Genomic DNA, 6,443 nt, shown 5'->3' with positions numbered 1-6,443 from the left:
GTCCTGACCCCCCCCCCCGAAAGATTTATCAAGTACTAAAATTAAATAATGAAAAATACATTCCTTTAGCCGTTGTTGTATTACTTCCTCTGAACTTATTGGAAGACAAGGATTATATTGGGATCATACTGCTTTGAAGGACAGGAAGGACATATTTAGGAAGGGGGGCCAGGGGGCCGGACCCACCGAAAGACTTACCAAATACTAAAATTAAGTAATGAAAATATTAACATTTGTTGCATAATCGATGGTTATTAATTTCTTCTGAACGTTTTAGAAGGCAAGGATTATATTGGGATCATACGGCTTTGAATGACATTACAAAGCAGATTTATGTACACTACTACTCAAAATAATATACATAAAATATTAATCAGAAACTTACTATTCTCCAACTACATGTGACATCATTTTTGTTATTCGATAAATATTCAATTAGGCTATTCATCTATTTGACATTAATTTCATTTGCCAGGGCACTTGTTTTTATGTAAATTATCGTAACTGCATATCTCTAGCCTTATACAGAATTTTTACCTAATGGTGTAATAATATTAATTTATGTATTGTAATTAGTATTAATTTGATTTATAATTATTTTAATATAAACATTATTATTATTATTATTATTATTTCTGAGACACTTGGTTCGAACCCCCCCCCCCCAAAACATATTTCTAGATACGTGCCTGCCTAGAACGTATTTAAATTAATCCGGAAAAAAGGTTCCTTGACCGAACTGAAAACTTTAAACGTAAAAAGTTTCTTTTCAGTCTAAAACCTATTTACACTTACTGATTTTCTCTCTCCGACGGGAATTTATTTACAATTCCTGGAACTTTAACCCTGGGATTGTAAAAAATCCAGGAGCCCATAGAATGTGTTCTATTGGGTTCCACAACAGGACCGGAACCTTTTTTCTGGCACAATTTAAATTCGGTCCAAGTTGCGTATTGCTTCATTGAAAAAAATATTCCTGAACCGTATTTAAATTGATGTGGATAAATTGTACCTGGGCTGTTATTAAATCGATCCTGGAAAAAAGGTTCCTGGACCGTATTTAAATACTCTACACATAAGAAGGTTCCTTACGGTCCAGAACCCATTTACGCTTGCTGATTTTCTCTCTTGGACCGGAATTGAATTTATTTAAAATTCCTGGACCTTTAATAAACCTGGTTCCATGTAAATAGCTGTTGGCTGTTGGGAGTGCGCTGCTATATATTATCGTAAATTTCAGTCGTCAAGGAACTACGCACTTTCAACAACTATAGTTGTTTTACGTGTAGGACGAAAATGAAATTAATTACCGGTATACATTTTTGTTATCGGGGCGTTTCATTTGAAAGACCCTACATAATATTTTTGTGAATACAGGGTTTGTCCGGAAAGTAATAGGACTGATTTTTTTTCGCCGCGACTGTACTTCGGAGCGCGCGCGCACTGACTGTATTCGGTAGAGGGGGTTCCTACCTAACCTACAAGCGGCTAGTCAGTTGTCTCCGAGCACCCGGAGAGTCAGGACAGGCTTTTTCGCGCGACGTGTTTCTGTGAGTGGTGCAAGCCGAAAATGCAGCGTTCGTTAGAGCAGAGGTACGCGATTAAATTCTGTGTGAAACTCGGTAAATCTGCGACAGAGACGTTTGATATGATCAAGCAGGCTTACCCAGATGATACTTTAGCAAGAAGTGGTGTGTTTCGGTGGCACAAGGCCTTTTCGGAGGGCCGGGAAGAGGTCGCCGATGAAGACCGTGCTGGAAGACCTTCGACTTCGACAAACACCGACAATGTGACTCGTGCGCGCGAAGTTTTGAACTCAGACCGTCGACTGAGTATTCGCTTAATTGTCCAGATGTTAAATTTACCTAAATCTGTGGTTCATGACATTGTGACGGAGCATTTGAACATGCGCAAGGTGTGCGCGAAGATGGTCCCAAAAGTGCTTACTGACGACCAGAAGTTGCGGCGAGTGGAAGTGTGCCAAGAAAATTTGAACATGTGTGAAAGTGACCCCCAGCCCAGATGTGGCCCCCCCCGCCCCGGACTTCTTTTTGTTTCCTCGCCTGAAAAGGCCGATGAAAGGCAAGCATTTTGAGACGACAGAGGGGATCCAAGCATCTTGCACCGCGGCTCTAAAGGCTATTCCGGAGAATGCCTTCCGTGACGCCTTCAATGATTGGAAATCGCGCTGGCAGCGCTGTATCGACGCAGAAGGAGACTACTTTGAAAGTTTTTAAAGAATTGTAACGATTGGCTCAATAATTTTTTTTAAATCGACTCAGTCCTATTACTTTCCGGACAAACCCTGTATTCCTTTTTTGTATAACGTAATTTTGTTGAAAGCAGCAGACAGCGATTTTTCTGTGAAGCCGTTGTCATCGTCGACCGTGACAAGAACGCTGTCAGCTGTTGAACTTGATCAAGTAAATTATGAAGACATGGGAGTTGGAGGTCTTCATTTTTCATCAGAGAACTCTTTAATTTTTCTAACCTCCGTGTCAGAAAGAAATAGCTTCACGTAAACTAATCTATGCATACACGAAAGCGTCTGATGAGGTGTCTCCAAAAAGAATACACAATGGATGGATCTTGTTCATCTAATGGTATCTTAGATGTGCAAAATTGACTTATTTCAAAGTACATACGCCATTACCATTATGCCCCAAAACATAATTGTCCACATCTAAATTATAAATAGACCTCGGATTTTAGGATTTTAATCTATTTTTTTTACAGGTATGTAAGAAATAAGAAGTTATGTCAGGGTTTCTTTAAAAAATTCAACAACTGATTAAGTTTTATAGTCAAAAACTATTTTGCTTGTTACAACCTATTTTAGGTTTATACGCCTAAATCAAGCCTTTTAAAGGCTTTTATATATTTTTAAAGGTTTTTGCAAGATTTTTATAAAAAACACTAAGTTCCTGACCAAGGCAGTTCATTAGGATAAAAACACTTAACAGGTAACGTTTCAACCCTGTATCAGGGTCTTCCTCAGACAAAAAAAAAAAGTTCTTTGTCTGAGAAAGACCCTGATACAGGGTTGAAACGTTACCTGTTAAGTGTTTTTATCCTAATGAACTGCCTTGGTCAGCAACTTAGTGTTTTTAATATGGAAACAAGGCTTAATTATATTACAAGATTTTTATGTCACACAGAGGCATTTGCTTTGTTTGGTCACAAAGAAATTCAATGACGAACGTGTTTGAAACGTACTCTCTGTCGATTTCCCTTCCTCCAAGTCCATGGTGATTTTTCAAAGCAGAACAAAGCAAAATATCTGGTGCCACTGTTACCTGTACAATCCAAAGTGGTCTGATCCGTGTGGTCTTGCTCACTTTCGCGCCACTTCGGTGCTTGTAGCATTCACGCCTTGCAAACTAACATTTCAGCATTGAAGTTTGCACCACTGACTATGATTTTGTTGAAACATTATTTCAGCATATAAGATGATCCTCATAGACAAAATTGCAGAGTTTGACTGAGGATAACATGAAATAAGATTTTTGCCTAACTATACGGCGGAGAATGGATTTTAATGGCAAATTTCCAATGGTAAGTTCTGCCATCGCCGTAGGGTTAGGTAACACACATAACGTTATGCAAGATAGTGCATATTTCAGGATATAGGTGTCCCATTTTCATTGCCGGTGACTATACCTAATCAACATTTTTCAGGAAATTTGAACTATTTTCGGGTTTTTAGAACCTATTTTAGGATTTTTAGAACCTATTTTTGGGTTTTTAGAACCTATTTTAGGATTTTTAGAACCTATTTTTGGGTTTTTAGAACCTATTTTAGGGTTTTTAGAACCTATTTTTTGGGTTTTTAGAACCTATTTTTGGGTTTTTAGAACCTATTTTAGGGTTTTTAGAACCTATTTTTTTGTTTTTAGAACCTATTTTAGGGTTTTTAGAACCTATTTTAGGATTTTTAGAACCTATTTTAGGGTTTTTAGAACCTATTTTAGGGTTTTTAGAACCTATTTTCGGGTTTTTAGAACCTATTTTAGGAACCTAAAATCACACTTTTTAGAACCTAAGAATCCGAGGTCTAATTGTAAAGTAAATATAACTGTTTTAGAATGCTTATTGCATTTTGACTTTCACTAAGCGGTTTTTGTGGGGTGGAGCATAAATAATTAGAGTTGGAGACTTTCTGTATGTGTTAATGTTCGTAATGTTTTTTACAATGTTATTGAGGTAATTTGGTATCTTTTGGTTTGTAGGGATAACCACGTCAACTCAGCCCTTCCCCCTCGTTCACACGCCTTCCAGTGATACCACGTCTCGCTACTCGATACGCTCCACCAAAATTCATCAAATTTGCTTTGATACATTTCGAGTTCTATGTGTATGTCTCTCCAATCCACAGCAACATATTGCGGAGCCTGGGCGAGATCAGAAAGCAAGTTCTTTAAAATCTCAAAGTGCATAGATACAAAATCTTCAGGCATACATCATTAAAGGTATTATGAAGTTTAAATACCGTATTTCTTCGAATTCCAGGCGCACCTTTTTCTCGGGCATTTGATCTTGAAAATTTAGGTGAACCTCGGATTTGATGGCGGATTGATCAGGTAGAAAAATACAGGACGCCTGAAAATGTTCACTTTCTGCCTGAATTTTGAAATTCACTGCTATTGTTTTTAATATTTCTAGCTTGCTTATGGAAATTTCCATTACCTTTTTTTTAAAAAAAATAACGAGCACAATATGTGTTTTCTGTATTACGTTTATCATAATAATAATAATAAACATGTCATTATTATTTTTACTGTTGCTAGCCGAATATGGCGACTAGAGTCGGCCATATATTAGAATTATTGCATAGTTTTTCATGTTGTTACCAGTTGAGCCTTCTCGAGGAAGGCCACTCAGGTGCAAGAATTAATTACTTTTAATCCAATCCAATGAAGATAATAAATGTTTTTAGGATTACATTATTTCAAATGTAGTTTTATCTTAGTTGGATTCATGGCTTTCTTAGACCATATTTGCAAATAAAATAAAGAGCTGACTCCTGAGGGGCTGGCGCCTGAATTCTAACCCTGTCCGTAAATATACCATGCTATTAGTGTAATATAGAATAAAGTATTTGCAAATTTCAGTAATCAAGTTTTCTACTTTATGTTTTACCAAAGTACAAGTATTGGTAAAGAAAATCACCCTTAACGAAATTTTGTTTCCTTTAAATTTGTTGTGTTAGAACAATCAACATTTCACAACAAAGAGTCAGTCTATTTTTAGTAGTGAGCTCTGTGATTTGTTCTTATGCTGGTGTTCCTGTAAATAGGTGGTCAATGAGCTAGCTTTTGCAAAGTACACATCAAACGGACATTAAAAGTGAAGAGACAGAAGCATCACTCATATGATGCAGCACTTAAACATAAAGTTATTTTGTGTGCTGAGGAATTTGGAAACTGTGAATCCGGTCGACCATTTGCCGTAAGTGAATTGTCCATTCATCGTTGGAGACGTCAACGACAGCAATCTGTCGTTATCAGCCTTTCTCTTATACATGGAAGCTGTTAGTCTATTCTTCCTTCCACTCCTGGATGATCTGAGAGTTAATTCTGCAATGGTAGGGGCATATCTGTCAATTACTTTGTAAATTCTCTCTTCTTGGCCTTCCTTGCACCAGTATATGGCGATTCTGTGTTTGATTATTTGGTCTTCATTTGTGATGATGTTATTTTTGTTACATATGTTGTATATTTTAGGTAGTCTTCTCAGATTTGTCCGTCGAAAGAAACTATCGCGTTGTATAGATTATGAATATGTATCGGTTTGTAAGCGACATAGGGAGTCTGAATGTGTTCAAACCTATTGCTATGAATTTATTTTTTACAGGCTCAGATTTTGAAGTTACGTAATCCATGTCATCGTTGCATTTCTCGTAATTTCACACCTATATATTTAGTTTCCTTAACTCTTCTAAGATTTTTCTCCGAGTTTTTTCTGTGTGTGTTTGTTAGCATTCACCTTACCCTTTAAGATTATAAACTGGGTCTTCTGGGTGACAATCGTCAATTTCGCCGTATCACGCAAGTCCTCGAACTCTGTTCTTGAATTACCTTCCATAACAATTATTACTTAATCTGCAAAATCTATTGTGCTTTTATTTCCTATTTTTTTTAGAGATGGCTCCAAGTTTAGATTCCACAATTCATGACCTAGAATAGATCCTTGCGTTGTTGATTTTGAGGCCGTGCATTTAGACATGTCATGTGCTTTCCATCTCGTATGGTTTGTGGGCAATCTATGTCTCTCAAGGTCCTGAAAAGATGCGACCAACTAGCGTTGGTACAGGTAGATGTCAGTTCAAGCCTCACAACGCCGTCAACGTCTCTACCATATGTGAGGGCCTCTTTTTTTCAGTTGGAAGAGGGACGCAAGGCCATTTGTACCTTACAGCCTTGCGCCGGAGAACCAACTGCAAT

The 6,443-nt window shown here is 37.3% G+C and overlaps 1 pseudogene; it reads left to right on the top strand.

Moving 5' to 3' along the window:
- The first annotated feature begins 1,570 nt into the window (after window positions 1-1,570).
- On the top strand, window positions 1,571-2,095 carry LOC145981416 (protein GVQW3 pseudogene; annotated as a pseudogene).
- Window positions 2,096-6,443: the final 4,348 nt, after the last annotated feature.

Source organism: Lepisma saccharinum, chromosome 29, assembly GCF_977018435.1.
Source record: "Lepisma saccharinum chromosome 29, izLepSacc3.1, whole genome shotgun sequence".
Taxonomy (NCBI): Eukaryota; Metazoa; Arthropoda; class Insecta; order Zygentoma; family Lepismatidae; genus Lepisma; species Lepisma saccharinum.
The sequence above is the reverse complement of the archived record's forward strand: the minus strand, read 5'-3'. Positions and strand labels throughout refer to the sequence as shown.